The sequence below is a fragment of the Lissotriton vulgaris genome, unplaced genomic scaffold (assembly GCF_964263255.1).
Source record: "Lissotriton vulgaris unplaced genomic scaffold, aLisVul1.2 SCAFFOLD_878, whole genome shotgun sequence".
NCBI classification, from domain to species: domain Eukaryota; kingdom Metazoa; phylum Chordata; class Amphibia; order Caudata; family Salamandridae; genus Lissotriton; species Lissotriton vulgaris.
In genome coordinates, this window is record NW_028251363.1 from 469,072 (window position 1) to 489,436 (window position 20,365).

Sequence of the window (20,365 nt, forward strand, 5' to 3'; positions counted from 1 at the left end):
AAACAAAGCAGACCTATTTTTTAACCTTGTGAAATGTAATTGTGGGGATGGTAGGCTGCAGCAGCAGGTATTGTACTCAGATTGGGCAGTCTGAGTGTCATGTACTTTCACTATTGGGAGCTGGGAGTCACTCTGCACACATAGCCGACACAGAGTTCATAGGTGCACATAAGAGTGCTAAGGAAGAGTAATTGGAATAGGAGAATATAATTTGCAATGAGGAATTTAGGAGAGGCAAGGGCACGAACATGAAAAAACCCAACTACAAAAAGGTAAGCCTTTTGTAACTCACAAAAGTAGCATGCATATATGCCCCAGTAATAGTACAGTAAAAAGAAGCTGAAATCCCTGAGCCCTACACTCTTTAATACTTATGTGGCCCCTCTGGTAGCAATTATAAGGCAATGCGTTTTTTCGGTTATCTCCTATGCCGATGATACGCAGGTGGTGGTCTCGGTATCATATAACACCGAGGAGTCAGCCGACCACTTTAACAATTGCATGTGGAGAAGTGTGGCTCAGGGGTTAGAGGCGGCAGACCCGGAAGCTGAGATCGGCCCTGGACCAGGGTTCAATTCCCCGCCCCGACCGGGGTTGGGCTCAATAATTCCACGGACTCGATAATTCTCGCTCCAGTGCCTACTCGACTCACGGGTTCACACTCTGCGACTCTGGGCAATAGCTTGCTTAATCTCCACAACGGCCCCTCGCGGCGGGATGCCTGGCTTTCACCTTGTGGATACCCTGCCGGGGTATCTCACAGGGGAATACCAGGACGGGTTCCCTAAGCAAGCGCATAGATGCCTGCGATGTGGGCGATTTGCGCTATATAAATACATGTACATTTACATTTACATGCTACAGATTAATACTTGAATGCAGAATAATTGCCTTAAATTAAATAGTTTAGAAGAAAAGGAGGACCCGGTCACTGATTTTTGTTCTGCTATCTTTTTTATTTAGAGCAGAATCATACACTAAGGTGTTTAATCCTTAGATGTATATTTTTATTTTGTTTGGATAATTCAGAAAAATACACCGATTTTTACATAATTGTGACAGTCCGAAGATTTACTTGCTGTCCTACACCTAGACACATATATTTACAAGTGACTACAAGCATACATTACTGTGAAAACAAGAAAGAAATTGAACATTTGTAACAATTCAAAACAAAAACATTCAACAAATAAATTACATTTTTTGTGAAAGTACCCTGTCCACTATTTCTGTATCAGGCCACTAGGATGCAATTATTGTTCTATGTTTTGGCCTAATAGCGCAAAGGCAAGTATCGCAATAACATTCAATTATGTTTGGTTATTTGAAAGAAGGCCTTATGCGCGACAAAAAAACATTCGGAATTAAGACGAATGAGTAATAATAAGCCAATGAGCCGACACGTTTCTGAGCCTGTCTCTCTACTTTTTCAGGCTCTTCTTCAGGGCTTTGGGCTGGGTACCTTATTTTTCAGGTTAACAATTATCTTGATCGTGTTGCGGATTTCGACGCGTTTCTGAGCCTGTCTCTCCACTTTTTCAGGCTCTTCTTCAGGTCTTCGGGGCTGGGTACCTGTGTGAATATAAGTGAAGGGCATATTTAGTTTGGGACCCTTACCTATGTTGTCACTAGCTTAGTTAAGCGTCTGCATCGTTATTACCTTATTTTTCAGGTTAACAATTATCTTGATCGTGTTGCGGATTTCTTGGAGGACTCGTTGTATTCTGCAATGGAAACAGTAGTATAGTGTCTGTTTCCTAGTGATATTATGTAACGCTATTTAGTAAGAATCATTATACGCTTCACTCACGTGATTTCCAGGCAGAGCGTTTTCGACTAAGTTGTAGGTTTCAGTTTGTTAAGTTGACTGTCGCTAAGGCTGCAAAGTTAACAAACATATTTTTTAAGAATAATCGATTTTCTTTAGAGCGAGAACTTCACAATGATCGACAGGCAACTGCTTTTGTCAGCACTTACTTCTTGGTGTTCAGTTAGGCGCGTAGCGCCTGGCTTATCAAACGGTGGACGCCACCTCTACTCTTTTAAATGATGTTTGCGCTGTAAGGTTTAAATTGAGTTGCATTTTAGTAGGACGTATGTCTAATCATCCTGCGTATTTTTTGTTTTTTGATAGAGAAAAAAATCTACTTGGACTCTGTTTCAGGGTGTGCTGAACGGCAAGCCTTTGCTGAACGGGGCGTTACTTGTTTTCTTGTTTGTTCCGTAGGGGCCGTTAGTGCTAAAAATAATAAACGGAACATGAGTATTAGGATTTGGGTTGCCACGTTTTTGAATATTATTTGGTTGAAGCGCATGAAGCCATTTACCTGTGGAGTCATTGTGAGACGCTGCTGTCTGCTTCGTAGTTCCTCAAGTGAGTGAATGTTCAAGTCACGAGGGAGTTTAAAGCTTGAACATGTGACTTAGTGCTTCTGGGACTTGTAGTCCAGAACGTGCGTAATGATTGTTAGATTTATGCGGTGGTAGTGACAAGACAGAGGTTTTATTACTAGGGTCTAACCCCTCCTTCTGGTCCCCAAGATGGCGGCCGGCGGATTTGGGTGACTGCCGTCATCTGTCACAAAGGTTAGGAACCTAGGGGTAATATTTGACCCCGTTGGATTCTCTAAAAACGGTGGTCACATCATTGGACATATCATGATTGGATAATGGAAATGCCCTATATGTGGGACTCCAGTCACAGCTTTTACTCAGACTCCAACGTATGCAAAATGCAGCGGCAAGACTGAATTTGGATATCCCTAAACATGAATCAGTAACTCATTGTTTGAGGGACCTCCACTGATTGCCAGTGGGAAAGAGGATTATATTCAAGGCACAGTGCAGTACAAGGAAAAGGGCAATTGTATTTGAGAACACACCACAAGAAGTACCTGCCATCCAGAAATCTAAGGTCGGCACAGGCACAACTATTGTCAGTCCATAGGTACAAGCAGTTATGCTGGGGGGGAAGGAGTTTCATGATAGGAACTGTGAAGGTGTGGAACTCTCTCCCCTTGGCGATACAAAATAGCAAGTCCCTGATATCATTTAGAAGTCTGCTGAAAACATGGCTGTTTAAGAACTAATATGTTTTCAGGTACAATCCCACCGCAGAGCTTTAGGTTTTCCGTTAGTCCTAGCGCCAAGACGCCGCTGGGCATACGCTGCGCTTTATAAGTTTGTAAATCAAATCAAATCAAATTGTAGTGTAGTTCCTATATTCCCAATAGGCTCTGTGCATTGGAATAAAATATACTATAGTTTAGACGTAGGACTGAGGTCAACTAGGTCTCTATCGAATATATTAGACTTAATTGTGCGTGCCAGCTAGCTCAGAGGTCACTAGATACTTTCTTGAATAAACAAGAAGGGATTCGTTTCTGACAACCTCATAAACATGACAACTTTCTTTACCAAGAATAAGAAATCAATCTCTAGAGTCATGGAAACAATAGATAACTATTTTACTCAGTCAATCGTGCATGCTTCGTTTCACCAGAAGTGCAGAGAAAATAGAGAGACAGGCGTTTTCAATAAAAGGGTATTTATTGAACAGTCTTCTTTCTCAGGCACAAGAAATGAACTGCTACAATCATAATACTGGTTATACAGTACAATGCGTACAGTACGAAGAGTATTATAAAATAATACTGTAAAAGCATGATATGGTTTATAAGCCATAAGATACATAAAATACATACATTAATAAATAATGACTAAAAGTTCTCAACTGGTGCTTCTAAAATACGCCTACCCCGGTGTACCTAACCTAGGTCTAGTACAAGGGAAGAAGTAAGTGAGGTGTAGCTTAAGTTTAGTATTCTTTTGCCAAGAATCTACTCCAAGAATTCTCTAAGGGTCTAATCAGCTCCGTACCTTGGTTTTAGAATGAAGGAGGTCTTGTATCTCTCTCTCAGGACTCGATTTCCCAGCAACCCGAAAGGGGAGTCTGGAAACATTGTAGCTGGATTTCTTGGCAGGAGAAAAGACAGTGTCTCTCAGTGCGTCAGCTGGAGGGTTGGTTTCCTTCGGCACTTGCTGCAGCAGGGCGTCAGGCAAGTAGATAGTCGAGCTGCTCCAAACCACGGTGTGTTTGTCTGGGCAAATGTGGGCATATTTATACCGTGAAGGTGCCGAGTTTGAGGTAAGGTTGGACATAATAACGTCATCAAAGGCTCAGTTCTTTGAAAACTCCTTGAGTTCTTCGATAAATCAATATTCATGCAAGGGGAAGTCCCTGACTGCTGAAGGTGGGTTTTTCTAAGAAATCTTTGTGGATTCTCAGAACTAGTGGAAGTAGCCATGCCGTATTTGGGCTGCGTAGGCTAAGTCTAAATATGGTTATGATTTCCATGCCCGTATAAGCATAGGGTGATTTAAACCTATATATGGGCATGAATCGGGAAAATTACACTAGGGCCCTAGATTTATATACATCAAAATATCATGCAAACTTGCCCACGCGGTCGCAAGGGCATGGCCATCTTGTTTTCCACTCTATTCTATGGTTCTGGGCCTGGTTTTATATCCTCCATCTATCTTTGCAATTCTTTGTTTGGTACATTTTTTTTAAAAAATCGTTTTTTATTTATTATCTATCTCTCTATTTTCCTGATTCAATATTTTGAGTTTTTTCTTCTTTTTGTTACTTTTTCTATTACTTTTTAATCTTTTGCTATAACTTGCTTTTTCTTTTACCTACTTTTCCAATTTCTCCCTTTTCTTTTCTGCCCGCCCCCCAGAGTCCCCGAGCCATGGCAAGGGAGAGGGAAAGACCAAGGGCAAGGGCAGGGCTGCTCACAGCCGTGACCACCTTCTCTGCGGAAGGTGGCGCCCAGATGGGGTGCATGCAGGGGGCTTATTTGGTAAGGTGGAGGTGGCCGCACTTCTTTCATTTGTCCAGTGCCACTTTCCCTTAACCCTGGCAGCATGCGGGAGGCCTGGATCCGGGTAGGAGCCCAGGAAGCATCGGCAGCGGTGGAGAAAGGTACGCCTGGCAGTGTTTCGTTGCTCTGCTGTCCGGCGCACCAAAAACCAGCTGACGCACCGGTGGTCCGATATCCTGGACCGTTAGCAGGACCTGCTGTAGATGCTGGACCTGCTGGGAGTGGATGTCCCGCGGCTTGGTGAGTAGCTATTTATTATTACTACTTTGTGTAGTAATATTAGCAGAAGAAGATCCTCGCCCTGCCTTTAAATTGATTTACTGTTGCTTTTGCCACATCTGCCCTAGCAAGCGTGTGATAAATTATTGGTGTACATTTAATTTAGTTACACCTCAATAAGTCACACAGTCCGGGGAAAGAGGGTTAGGGTTTGATAAATGGTTGGGAAGGGGGTTTGGGGAAAGGTTTGACAAAGAAAAATAATACGCATGGACAAACAACAAAACACAATCTTTGTAGACTACCATGTCCATAAATCTGTTAAGGGAGAAAAAGGAAATGCATGCATGATGATGATAACTTAATGGTTAATGATAAGTAGTACTTACTACTTGCTTGTGATCGAGTCGCCCCCCTTAAACTGGTAACATCTCGCCGACCCCATGACGCAAATAGATGGTTTACTAGTGACCTCAAATCCCAGAAACTGGGGCTCAGGCAGGCTGAACGCCGTTGGCAGCGCAGTTACTGCCCGGACTTGAAGGCTCACTATCTGACCCTTCTATGGACCTACAAAAAAGCTATACTTACAGCCAAATCAGAGTATTTCTGCCAGAAAATCCATCTGGCCGCCAATAAAACCAAAGAGATCTTCACGATCGTGCACGAGCTTGTGGCCTCTGACAGAGTTGCCCCCAGGCCTATCCCCTCCCAATCTTTATGTAATGCCCTCAGTGACTTTTTTATTGAAAAGATAGCCATTATCAAACGTAACATACCTCATCTCCCACTTCCTTTTCTTGCCCTTTACCATCTCCGGCTCTTTCTGTCCTTGACCACTTCCCTGCGATCTCTAAGGAGGGCTTCCTTGCCTTATAGGGAAAGTCAAGTCTGGCTCTCCTGCCGACCACTGTCCTGCTCACGTCCTGAAAGAAGTTTTCTCCTGCTGTACGGAACCCCCTATCACTCTTCTTAACACTTCTATTGCACAGGGAGCGGTACCTGACCGTTTCAAATCAGCCACGGTTATCCCTATCCTCAAGAAGCCGGGTGCGGACCCCACCCTTCTTTCCAACTTTAGACCCATTTCTCTGCTCCCGCTGCTGAGTAAAATCATGGAGAGCCATATCACTTCTTGTCTCTCCACCTATGTTGAGGCTAACCACATTTTGGCTGTTCATCAGGCAGGGTTCCGACCCGCACATTCCACGGAGTCCGTGGTTCTCTCCGTGGTGGACGAGCTCAGGAGAAGTGCTGACCTTAACTCCCCACAGGCTCTGGTCCTTCTCGACTTGTCCACCGCCTTCGATACGGTCGACCATTCCATCCTTCTCGACCATATCGGGGGCCCTGGTGTGCAGGGATCGGCCCTAGCCTGGCTTACCTCTTTTTTGGTGGGCCGCACTCAGGCTGTTCGGTTGGAGGGCTTTTCTGCCCCCCCTGCTCTATCTCTTGCGGGGTGCCCCAGGGTTCATCCTTATCCCCCCTCCTCTTTAACCTTTACATACATCCTCTTATTGCTTCTTTACAGGAAATGGAGGTCACGGTGTTCAATTATGCCGGTGACCTCCAGCTGATTTTTGACATCTCTTCTTCCCCTGATTCCATCTCTAAATTCTGCTCCACCTTGACATTTGTTTACAACTGGATGAACTCTAACCAATTAAAACTCAACCCTGATAAGACAGAACTGGTTCTTATCGGTGGCCCCTCCAACCCCTGGACTTCTGCTTTCTGGTGCCCCGTTTTAGGTTTACCGCCCACACCCTCTACTTCCGCAAAAACTCTTGGCATCAAAATACACCAAGATTTATCTATGCTTTCCCAGATTAGCTTGGTTATCTCATCTTGTTTTCTATCCTTGAGCACTATCCACAAAATTTCCAACTACTTTTCCACTGAAGCTCTCAAACTCATACTTCTGGCAATGATTTTATCTCGCCTAGACTATGGCAACGCCCTGTATGTTGGTATTCCCGCATACGAGCGACGCCGCTTGCAGCTGATACAAAATCAAGCTGCCCTCCTCATTTTCAGGCTCCTATCGCCGGAGAAAACATGGTGGATCTAGATTCTCCACGCTTGCCCCCCTTTTCTGGAATGCTCTACCTCTGACCATTAGATCTATTCCCAGATACACCGACTTCCGCTCAGCCTTTAACACCCATCTGTTTTCCCTAGCCTACACCTCTTAATTCTTTCTCCTGCTCCCCTCAGGATAGTCTTTCTGTAGCGCCAAGAAACCGCTTGGTAATAGAGCGCTTAATAAATCACTTTCAATTTCAACTTCAACTACTAACTAATTCTAGACAATTAGACAGTACAGGGCAGCAGTTTATTAATATTATGCAATTTGCCTTGCCTGTCTGCCCTCAGAGAGACCGAGATTACATACAGTTTGTGTTCTGTTGTACTGGGCTTACTTTTAAAGACAGCAAAGAAAATAAAAAAATAGCTGTAGGGGTGAATTATAAGCAAAGAGAGCAAACATAATAATAATAACAGCAACACACGGTAGTAATGATTGAAGGCAAAAAATTAATCAAATTATTTAAAAGATGATGAAAGTTGATACTGTTACTGTGTTATCCTGGTCAAAATGGGGAGTTGCATCTCGGCATTCCTCTTGGTCCTCCCTTCCATTGATGCTCCATCCATTAATCTTGGATGACGCAACTGCCTGCCTGGCAGATGTAGATTCATTGGTAAGGCAAGTGTGCTTTGGTATCCCAAGTATAGCACTTGGTAAGGGCAGTCCTTTAATTGTAGATGGAAAAATAAAAGGGATATTGAAAAACCAAGTAGAAAATAACTGCATAAGTTACGGTGTAGTGCAACAAGAACACTTTCAGAGGCGGCATGAATGCATCATGTCTACTCTAGTCTGTTTCCAGCAATAACTTACAACAAAAACAGGACAGAGGAGGCCCACGGTGATAGCACCCTTGGCACACCTTCCATTTAGCATACATTTTTTGACAAAGTCAAACAAAGCACATATCCAGAAACATAGCATTTTACAATTTAAGTGACTAAATCAATGCACAGCTGTCAGTCATACCACACGATGCTCGACTCCACCGTTACACAGACATTTAGGTCTGCTGTGGTTGTTGTTGACTTGTTTACCTTTTATGACGCTCATGAAACGCCCTGACTTATTCCATCAATCATCTCCGATCCTACTGAGAGACTGCGAAGATACTATGTCAATGCACTGCAGTCACTCATACCACACTACACTTGACTCAACAGCTACTCAGACATTTAGTCTTAGACTTGTTTTCCTTTTATGCCACTCTTGAAACGCTCTGACTTATTCCATCAATCATCTCCAATCCTACGGACTGACTGTGAAGATACAATGTCACTGTGGTCATCATGATGGTGTTTTTCAACTCAGTCTACAGTTTACCGAGTAAGTCCAGATTCCATATTAAAAAATGCAATGGATTGGTGTGCAGTAGAAGTACATTTTTGTTATTAAACAACAAGAGTGGAAATATTAAAAATACAAAACAGGAAAAATTGCCTTGAGTTGCTTTTCGTGTGTAGATTGGATAATAGTACACAATGAATTAACTTCATGCACAACAAACACCAACAACACAAATCACTCAGTGAGTGACCAATTCATGGCATCATTCATTGCCTATTCCTTCTCATCTTCAGTTAATGGGCAGTCTCTCTCAGCTCAGTAAGGAGGATAGCTATAGTAGTCATCATCATGTTCCACTTCTTTTGGAGGGACACAATGTGGAAAGATTTTCTTTTTTCTTCCCTTATGTATCATCCAATCATCATCTGGCTTGAGAGCAATGGATTTAGGGAGATTCAGGAGGACGGAGAAGCAGGATTCAGAGGAGTGGACTGTGAAAAGCAGACAGCTGAAACTCAAATATGGCATTAAAAAGACTAGAAGACTTTGGTGATGGATTTGTTTTGATTCGAAGTTTCTAACCTGAACGACAGACACACAAATAAAACTAAATAAGGGAGGAAGACAGTAAGAAGTGCCAGCTTAAATTGTCAGGGAAGTATAGCTCGTCTTCAAACTCAGCGGGCTTAACCAGAAATAGGTAATCATCATCTAACGCACTACGTCGTTCACCTGACCTGCTGTCCTCATCTTCCTCCATTAATTCATGTATTGTGTAATTCAATGGTATAAACTGCTGATTCATTTTGATCATGGTTAACCTCTCCACGTTTTTGGGCGAGAGACTGGTCCTTCTCACTGTTACAATGGAACCATCAGCACTGAAAACACGTTCAGACGAGACACTTGCGACAGGGCACCCTAGTTAGGTTACCGCCAGTCTTCTGAGCAGTGGCCATAGGCCCCCTTTCCCATACCAATACCGCAATGGGTTTTGATCAATGTACACCTCTGTTGCGTCATCCATATAGGCCTGGACCATCCGCTCAATGTTCAGGGGTGCTACACTTTGTTTGGGCTATTTTGTCTTTGCATTAGCACTGGACCTACCAAGTCCTTGCTGTAAATACCAGTCCTTTAATAATTTTACTGGGGCTAATGATCCGGTTCTTGCTGTTTTCAATAGTGTTGGTGAGTGTTCTGAGCCTAACGCACTGCCCTCAGGCTCCGAAGTTGAACTTGACGCTGGATGCCCTGCTGCAGTACTTGTTGTGGGTTTATCTAGTGAGATTTTAATTACCAGATGTTCATTTTCCAAATTACCGGCTGCCTCCGCTATCCAAGTTTTGTACTGGGCAACATCTACTTCTGAAAAAGTAATTCATGTCTTAATTTTCAGTGCCGATTTTGACCGTGGATCCAGAATTGTGGCCCAAATGTCATGTTCTTGTGACAAAATCTTATTTAGCAGCCTTGTATTGTCAGCTAAGTGACGGATAAGTATGGGCAAAATTTGCGAATTTGCGCGAAAGTGAATTTGTGGTCCGCAAAATCTGCGAATTTGTGCAAATTTGCGGGTTTTTTTTTTTGCGTGTTCGCAGGGCGCTTTGCGTTTTCGCGGGTTTTTTTACTGCGCGGCTACTGCAAAGTTACCCATGCAGTTTTACATGGGCGCGGCCATCTTGTTTTCAGTGTTCGCGTTGCGTATTTCCTCTTCCGGGCGCTAGTTGCATGGTCGCATTGTGCGCGGGGCACGATTGCGTGTTCGCGTGTTCGTGTCCGTTTTTGCGTGCTCGCAATTGTTTTCTCCCGCAGTGGGTGATCGCGGTCCCTTATGACATATTCACATTCACCAAGTCTCGCAAAGCAAGATAGCGGGACGCTATGACGTAATCGCAGCCGAAAAGTCTCGCGAGATCATGCAGCAAGATCGAAAACGGCGCAGCCCATGCAAACCGGGAGGAAAACAACTCGGCACACTCAGAATCACGGTTAGTCAACGCCGCACGCGCAAGATTGTATTTTTGAAGCACGACCAAGCAAAAAAAATCCACCAACTTGCGAATTGCGAATTCTTTGACAATTTCGCACGATTTGCAGACTGCGAAATTGTCAAAAATTCGCAAATTCCACGAGCAGAACAGATTTTATGCCCATGCTTAGCGACGGGCTAAGCTCTCCACCAACTCACATGCTTCTCTTTTCCTCTACACCCTTGCATGCTTCAGACACCTCCTTCAGCTGTTGCTCTAGCATTTGCAACAATGGGATAGCTTGGCCCATAGTACAGTTCTCCTTGCTGACTTCATGTGTGAAGACCTCGAAAGGAAGAAGCATCTCAGTCGGGCATTTGACTAGGCACCATTGGTCCATCTGAAGGGTCATGCCTTTCACAGTAGCATCCCCTCTTCCCATGACATATTAATTGATTGGTCTCTACTGCTCAAACAGATGGTCAAGCATTTAATAAGTTGAGTTCCAATCTGTTGCCACATCCTGAATGAGTGCTTTGACTGGCATTCTATAGTCACGTTGAATGATCCTCAGCTGCTTCTGAGCTTTAAATGAATGGCAAAATGAGTGCATATTCTTTGGCAGGTAGTCAGTAAGTTGCTAACTATGACTTCTTTTTTCAGAAAGTCTTGAACTATGATGTTAATGCTGTGTGCCAAACACGGGACACTGAAATAGTAACAAAGCACCATGGCCTTAAGTACATTACTGCCATTATCTGTAGAAACAAAACCAATATTAAGCCTTCTTGGGCGCAGCCATTCAAAAACCTTGCTGTTAAACTCTTCCAAAATGTTTACAGCAGTATGAGATTTCTCCATGGTGAACATGGCTACAGTTGCATTTTTCCGAGCAGCATAAAAAATCTCAGCTGTGTCAATAGCACCTACTTCAGATAGCTTATCTCTAACCCCCACAAAAGAGACCCAATGTGCAGTGATACACAAGTTATCAGTGGCTTGTCAAGCTATCCTGGCTGATGAGGGCTGAAAGCCTGACACTGGTCCTAGGATGCTTGTTTTCCATCCAGGGAGGACCGGGCCTGGCAGTTCAGGCTGGACTGTTCCCATTGGGTGCAGGGTCAAGACTAATTTGCAAATGGCTGGGTCCAAACTGGAATGGCATGGTGAGCAAAAAAACAATGGATTTATGCCCAGATCTCTGTACTGGGGTGAATGTATGACATTGTTCTGCATTCTGTTCATCAATAATTCTTTTTGTATTCTATAAAGTGCCTTGGAAGCGCAATGGGTATTTGCAAGTGCTTTGTGTGCCCCAGGGCACTTTGGTATTATAGAAGGGGCTGCAAACACTTGTGCGGTCCCTTCTGTAATACCGAAAGTGCTGGCGCACATAAAGCATCAGAGCTATCTGCAGGCAGTATTCCCTTATTTTATTCCCTCTTTTTTATATGCCCTACTACCCAATGAGACAAGCAGGTCTAACTACAACCTCTTCAAACACATTAACTATAAAACAAATTACTACTACCCCGTATAATGTAATCATATACTTTGAAAAAGCCATGATTCAAACCATTTTAAAAACTTACTCCCACACAGCCATAAAAGGCTGCTATTATCATTTCAATCAAAGTATATTTAGCCATCTCCAACAATCTGCACTAAGGGGCTGATTACGATGTAGTTTGGAAAGCTTTCCGGACGAGTCGGTTCCGAAAAGCTTGCAGTATGAATCACACTCTGGGAGTCCCACCTACCAATTACGATGTGTCCGTATGTCTACGGACTCGGTTCGGTCGGACTCTCATTGAATTCAATAGGAACCTGTGTACCAAACGTAAACACAAGTGCGTATTAAAAAAAGAGGTAATTGGTGCTGGCCACATTGTGCATGCATGGAAAGGGGGACAAATGGGTAATTCCCTGCATATGACTCAGAGGGCCCGGGCCTGCTAAGGGCTCCCAAAATCTAATTCCCACATCTGTTTCTCAAAACAAAGTCAGTATGGCTGTCAGAATTGGTCATCACCCGTCCCAATTGAGATGCATGATTCAGTTCCGAATGAGTCAGACTGCCTGAATAACGTCCGGAACCAATTTGGTCAGCCCGGATAGCTTACACTCATCATACTTGGTCATCAGAAAACGTGGATGATTCAGTCGGAAACATAGACTCCAATTCAGATTCACTTGATCCGAATCCCGTTTGGGGCCTTTTCTAACGACATCGTAATCGCCGCTAAGTGTTTAATACTCTAAAAACAGTAAAATTGCTTTTAAATACAACACAATATAGCACTACCCTGTGCCTTGCCACAGAGGTGACTAACCACTATAATTTACTAATAGAAAAAACATTCTGTCAACAAAAAGAAGACAAACTAAGCCCGTAATGGACTATTTCAAAGACACTTGGGTTAAAAAACCACATTGCTCTTTACACAGGCACCAACTAAAATTCCTAATACTATGGTAAATTGCCAATAACAGGACCCTGGCTCCGGAAACAAAAACAAAGAACTAAATCTAACTACAATGCACACTAGGCAGAACCTAACCTACAGAATATAAATTCATAAAAGCATTTTAAAAAAAGAACATGTATATAAAACAATGTAAAAAATTGTAACAACTTGTTGATATTTTAAGTGGAAAATGTCCAACATACAATAGTAAATAAATATCATGTACTTGCTTTATTTAATGATAAGAAAATTAAAACGTAAAGAAAATGTGAAAAATTAGCTATATGTTGGTATTCTATAAAAAACAAAATTAATGAATAATATTACTGCTTACAAACATATAACTAACACATGTTTTATATATTTTCTAAATACTACAAATTAAATAACACAAACTCAATCATTCATCAGGGATTTGTGAAGCCCACTACTCACCCATGAGGGTCTCAAGGTGCAAACTATATCTGCTACATACAATTGCAATTACCACTCACAAAAAATTCCAACATAAATCATTTAAAAGAAGGTGGTGGACACTAAAGGGGTGATATTTACTATTTCCATTCTGCCTATACCAATTTGGTAAAGGTGATGGACACTGAAAGAGTGCCATTTACTATTCCCACTCTAACCTATACCAATTTGGGGAAGGTGTTGGACCACAAAAGGGTAACATTTACTATTCTCACTCCAATGTAAACTACTTAGAGGAAGGTGTTGGACACTTAGGGCCTCATTTATGAAAAGTGACGCATCTCTGCGTGAAAACAGCGATGCTTCACTTTTCACTGCGCCCTCCTTGCGACACCAATGATGCGTCATATTTACAGTATGACGCATTATTGCACGAGGAGTTACAGATACGTCAGTATTTCTGATGTATCTGTATGGCGCAAAAGTGACGCATTGCTGGAGTGTGTCACAAAAGTGACGCAGCTCCAGCAATGTATCCTTTCACATGGGGCAAGCCCCATGTGAAAGGGCCTGCATCAGTCTTACGCCTGCTGTGAGGCAGGCCTAAGAAATTGATGCATTTGTGTCCTAGAAGTGGTGCAGTGAAATCTGTGTCACTTCTACAACCCTTTCTTGCAGCAATACGCCCCCTTGCATACATTATACCAGGCGCAGGTATAATGTGGCGCAGGGGTTTATAAAGTGACGCATCTACCTAGATGCGTCACTTTGTAAATATGGCGCAACTAGGCATATTTTTTACGCCACTGGTGCGTCACAAAAAGTGACGCACCAGCGACGTAAAGGTGGCGCACAGCCTCATAAATGAGGCCCTAAAGGTGATCCATTTACCACTCTCACTCTAACATATACCAATTTGGGGAAGGTGACACTAAGGGGTCGATTCCGAACTCGTTGAGCCGTCTGGTGCTGTAGCCCCCGACTCATACTGGAAGCAGCGTCTTTCATACCACGAAGAATGATTCTCAAAATCCCTTACTTACCGAACGACTCGGTCACTTTGAATCCATCTCCATTTTACCAATGAGAAGCCTCCGTAAACATTGAATGGAGTTGTACGGAGGCATATTCCCTGCCCTATTCTGACCGCCCAAGTAGAATGCGCACTTCCCATGCACCGAATCTGTCACCACTACGCAGAGGTCAGAGTACCCATAAGACCAGTATTTCAGCTCCAATTCATGCCACAACAGGATCCCTGCGAATGAAATGGTGCAGCCATGTATCCTATTGCTCACGTCATACCCATACTCTATGCTTAAGGCCAATACTACCACCCCAACAGACATATACGTAACAGATGGTAAGTCAGACACTGCCCACATACAAAAACGCCACTACCCCGCAAAGGCAACATTATACACAGATTGTGTTCAAACACGGTCACCATTGAGGTAGTAGGGAATACTTGCAGCATTGTCTATCCCATTAGGGGGGGGTGGATGGCTAACACTCCCAGCATTGTCTACCCTATAGGGAAGTGAGTGGCTAAAACTAGCAGTTTTCTAATGCCTATAGGGGAGTCGATGGCTAACACTCCCAGCAATCTAATGTCCATAAGGGGTGGATGACTGACAGTACCAGCAATCTAATGCCTATAGGGGGTGGATGGCTAAAACTAGCAGCAATCTTATGTCTACAGGGGGTGGAGGGCTAACACTCCCATCATTGTCTACCATATGGCAGGCCTGGGCGGAGCTGGCATTATTGCACTATGTAGATTTCCACGAAGTTGAGCAAAAACACTCCCAGCATTCCATTCCCTATAGGTTGGTGGATAACTAACACTACCAGCAATATAATGCCCATAGGGGGGTTAATGGCTAATACTCTCAGTATTGTCTACCCTATAGGCGGTGGATGGCTAACACTCCGAGCAATCTAATGCCCATAGGGTGTAGATGGCTAACACTTCCAGCATTCTCTACCCTTTAGGGGGTGGATGGCTAACACTACCAGCAATCTAATGCCCATAAGGAGGTGGAGAGCTAACACTCACAACAATCTAATGTGGATGGTTAACACTACCAGCATTGTTTACCCGATAGCGGGGTGGATGGCTAACACTCCAGGCAATCTAATGCCCATAGGGGGTGGATGGCTGACACTCACAGCATTGCCTACCCTATAGGGGGTGGATGGCTAACATTACCAGCATTATCCACCCTATTGGGGGGTGGATGGCTATCACTACCAGCATTGCCTACCCTATAGGGGTGGATGGCTAACACTACCAGCAATTTAAGACCAATTGGGGGGTGGTGAATTATACTCACAGCATTGTATTCCCTATACGGGGGTAGATGACTAACACTTCGAGCATTGTCTAGACTATAGGGGGGTGGATGTCTAACACTCCCAGCAATATAATGCCCATTGGGGGGTTGATAGTTAACACTCCCAGCAATCTAATGCCCATAGAAGAGTGGATGGACAACACTCCCAGCGTTCTCTACCCTACAGGGGGGGTAGATGGCTAACACTACCAGTATTGTCTACCCATTGGGGGTGGATGGCTAACACTCCCAGCAATCTAATGCCCTTAGGGGGTGGATGGCTAACACCCATAGCATTGCCTACCCTATAGGGGGTGGATGGTTAACACTACCAGCATACTATACCCTATATAGGGGTGGATGACTAACACTCCCAGCATTGTCTACCCTATAGGGGGTAGATGGATAACACTACCAGCAATCTAATGGATTGTCTACCCAATAGAGGGTGGATGGCTAACACTACCAGTATTTTCCACCCTAAAGGGGTGTGGATGTCTAATACTACCAGTAATATGGAGACACGATGGGATTTGGGGGTATCCTCTCAGCAATCTTGAGACAAGATGTGGTTTGGGGGTTAACCCTGTGCAATGTATAGGCAAATCTGGGCTTTTGTGAGTCAAATACCCCTAGTATGGCATAATGAGAAGGGTTGCGGGGGCAAACCCACATGCACAAGTTAGATATTAGTTGTGTGTTTTGTGGCCCAATACCCACAGCAATGTACAGCCAAGCATTGTGGAGGGGGGTACATATACACAGGTGGGGTAAGACACTCCCAGAAATGTGTAATTTGATCATGTATTATCTTAAGCACCAGAAATACATCCATATGCCCAACTGGAGTACAAGAAGTGGCAAAAAAAAAAGAATCTAGGCCAATTATCACTTTTATTGAAACGCAGTCCCACACTGTGACATTAATGTTCACTGGCAAACTTAAAGACTTTACAAAGTGCAGATGTTGGAGGCCCAGGACCAGGAGAAAAAATGAAGAAAGAGCAATAACCACGCAATGCCACTCAAATGCAGGTGAAATACAAGGGTGCTGATGCACAAAGGCAACCGGCCAGCCACACACATCAGAGCAGTTTTAACGTGTGTGTATGTAAGCTGTGTCAGCCTGGCATGACATACATGGTGGCGGCGCTGAACTTCACTGAGCCATACGTCTTTTGAGTCCAATCAAGAAGTGGCCTGGCTAGGCCTTGGATTTGAAATGTGGACAATAAGGCATTTGTCGATAAGCGGTTGCAGTAGGGTCACCTGCAGGCCAAACTGTCGGTGGCCTCCAACAATGACAATAAGAGACTGAATCACTTCCTGATTCCCCACCAGGTCACAGCACTGTGGTGACAGTATCTGGTCCGCTATGCTGCTGTGCTGCATATTGATGATGTGGGCCACACTTCAGAGCAGACACTCTGTTGTGTCCTGTATCATTTGCCTTGCAAGAAGCAGTGTCTGCTCACACACCCAAACATGACTTTCAGGGCATGGCAGGTGCATGGAGTCAGTATTGGAGGTAGGGGCCTTGCGGGGAGCAAACTCATTATTGTACAGTCTATCTCCCACCACCTTCACTCGGCAGCATTGTGCTTCATTGAAAACAACATAGACAGGTGACATCGCAGAGGCCACCAAGAGCATCGAAGATTAGAGAATGTATCACAAGAACTACTTGAATGCCTAGGCTTCATTGTGATTTAAATCTGAACATGGGTCCATAGCATGTGCTGCACACAATTGTAATTTAGAACATGTACACTTTCAACTTTTTTGCATGTCATTCACGGCAAATCTGCACAAAACTACGAAAGCTGAAGTATGTCCAGCTAATGAATAATGCCTTTTCGATAATGCAGATGGTGTACTGCAGAAAAATTAACTGACTAATGAGTCACCAGACAGAGGATAAATCAACAGGCTTTGGAGGCTCCAATGCACAGCCATGTGCATAATAAAATCTATCTTGCCCACAATATGAACTTTATCATTGTACAATATCCATTAATCCGTAAAGGATACCCACAATAAAGACATATGTACCTCAAGCTCCAGTGTTGTATAGCATTTTAGGACCCTAGTGTAATTTTCCCGATTCATGCCCTTATATAGGTATACATCACCTTGTCCTTATATAGGCATAGACATCATAACCATTAGACATAGCCCATGCAGTCCAAAAACAGGCATAGACACTTCCACTAGTTCTGAAAAGCCACAACGATTTCTTGGAAAACTTGGCTTCACCAGTCAGGGACTTCCCCTTGCTTAAATTATTGATTTGTCCAAGAACTCATGGAGTTTTCAAAGAACTGCGATTCTTTGATGACGTTATTATGTCCAACTTTAGGTCAAACTCGGCACCTTCAAGATATAAATATGCCCACACTAACCCTAGCAAACACACAGTGGTTTAGAGCAGCTTGACTATCTACTTGCCCGACACAGCTCGCTACAGCAAGTGGCGAAGGAAGCCGACCCTCCAGCAGACGCACTGCGAGAGACGCTGTGTGTTCTCTTGCCTAGAAATCCAGCTCCAGTGTTTCCAAACTCCCCTTGCAGGGTTTTGGGAAATCGAGTCCCGAGACAGAGAGATACCAGACCTCCTTCATTCTAAAAAAAGGTGCGGATCTGATTAGACCCTAAGAAAAAAATCTTGGATTGATTCTTGGCAAAGAATACTAAACCTAAGCTACACCACACTTCCTTCTTCCCTCGTACTAGACCTAGGTTAGGTTCATTGGGGTAGGCATATTTTAGAAGCACCAGTTGAGTATTTTTTAGTCATTGTTATTCATGTTTGGATTTTATGGCTTAGAAACCATACATGCTTTTACAGTATTATTTTATAATACCCCTTCTTGCTGTACGTATTATACTTTGCAGCCAGTATTACGATTGCAGCAGTTCATTTCTTCTGCATGGGAAAGAAGACTGTTCAATAAATTATTTTATTGAAAACGCCTGTCTCTCTATTTCTCTGCACCTCTGATGAAATGAAGCATGCACGATGGACTGAGTGAAATATCTATATATTGTGCCCACAACTCTGAAGATCAGTTTTATTCTTGGAGAAACAAAGTTGTCATGTTTATGCGGTTGTCAGAAACTATTCCCTTGTTGTCACTCACAATTAAGTCTAATATATTCGATAGAGACCTAGTCGACCTAAGTCCTGCGTCAATTATATAGGATATATTATTCTAATGCGCAGAGCCTATTGGGAATATAGGAACTACACTACACTAGGGCAGGGAACAAAGTGTTGATTGTGAGCCTTCATGAACACCTACAAGTCCCGCCCTTGCCAAACCAGATGATAGGTATCAAGAAATTGTGTGAATTGTACCACTGTCACTTGTGAGTTTACGCACAATGCAGACTGTTGTCCTCAGCACAATTGTAGATGTCATCACAATGAGTCCCCTTCCCTTGTCACCAAACATCTTGGCTATTCAAAGTCAGAATGCCAGGAATATCCATGCATGTGTAGTATAGTGGCTTGTGTGGGGATGAGTTTCTGGACAAGTCTGAACACAGGTGGCACAACTACACACATCCCTGCACATCCACTAGAGGTGGCAATAACACCTTAAGCAATAGAATGATAGCCAATGTTCCTCCATCATGAACAAACATTAGAAGCAAGCGCCACTTCCATCCCAGGGCATCATACAAGGACATTGTTGACCAATCAGTGACCACTACTGACTATAAAGTGTAACTTGCCACTCATGCCCACACACGACTCACACAAGCCAAGGCTATGTAGAGGCTAATACTCATGTGATTCCAATCTTTTTACCACATATCCTCAAAGGGACCTTCACAACAATCAACCATGTTCCCAGGGCAAAACTCTGGGATGCCCTGAGAAGCATGCAATTTCCTCCAGAACTATTAGACCTGGTTAGGCGCCTTCATGAGGATAACTTTGCACGCGTAAGATGGGGCAAACAGGGTCAGGTGACCGCTAGCTTCCCTGTCGAACGTGGCGTCCGGCAGGGCTGCGTGCTGGCCCCTACCTTGTTCCTCCTGTTTATCAACCGGGTGGTCGCATTTTTCAACGACACTCATACTGATGCACCTACCCTGGGGGGTTCAAAGTATCCCATGTTAATATTCGCCGACGACACCCTGCTCCTTTCAAGGACCCGTAGCGGCCTACAGGCTGCCTTAAATAGATTTGCTGAGTTTTGTTCATTAAATGACCTCCAAATCAATGCTGACAAAACCAAATTTATGATTTTCAATAAAAACAAGCCTACCACCAGCTCATTTTCATTAGAGGGTGTTCCAATAGAACAGGTTAAAGTCATGTCATACCTGGGCGTGACTTTGGACCACCAACTTACATGGAAACCCCAGCTGGAAGTGTTAACCCTTAAGTTTGTTCGCCTCACAGGTTGTCTGATAAAGGAACAGAAAAAAACCATGACAAAACGCATTACACCCGCGTTAAAAATATACGAAGCCAAGGTGAATGCGGCTACCCTGTATGGTGCGGATATCTGGGGATATAAAGGTTTGTCGGCCCTTACTAGTGCTCAGAACAAGTTCCTCCGGAACCTAGTGGGACTTCCCCAATCTTCCCCCATTACACCTCTGCTTTTAGATCTAGGTTGCAAACTGCTGGATAAGATGGCACAGTACCGTCTTGTTGCTCTTTGGCGTCGCC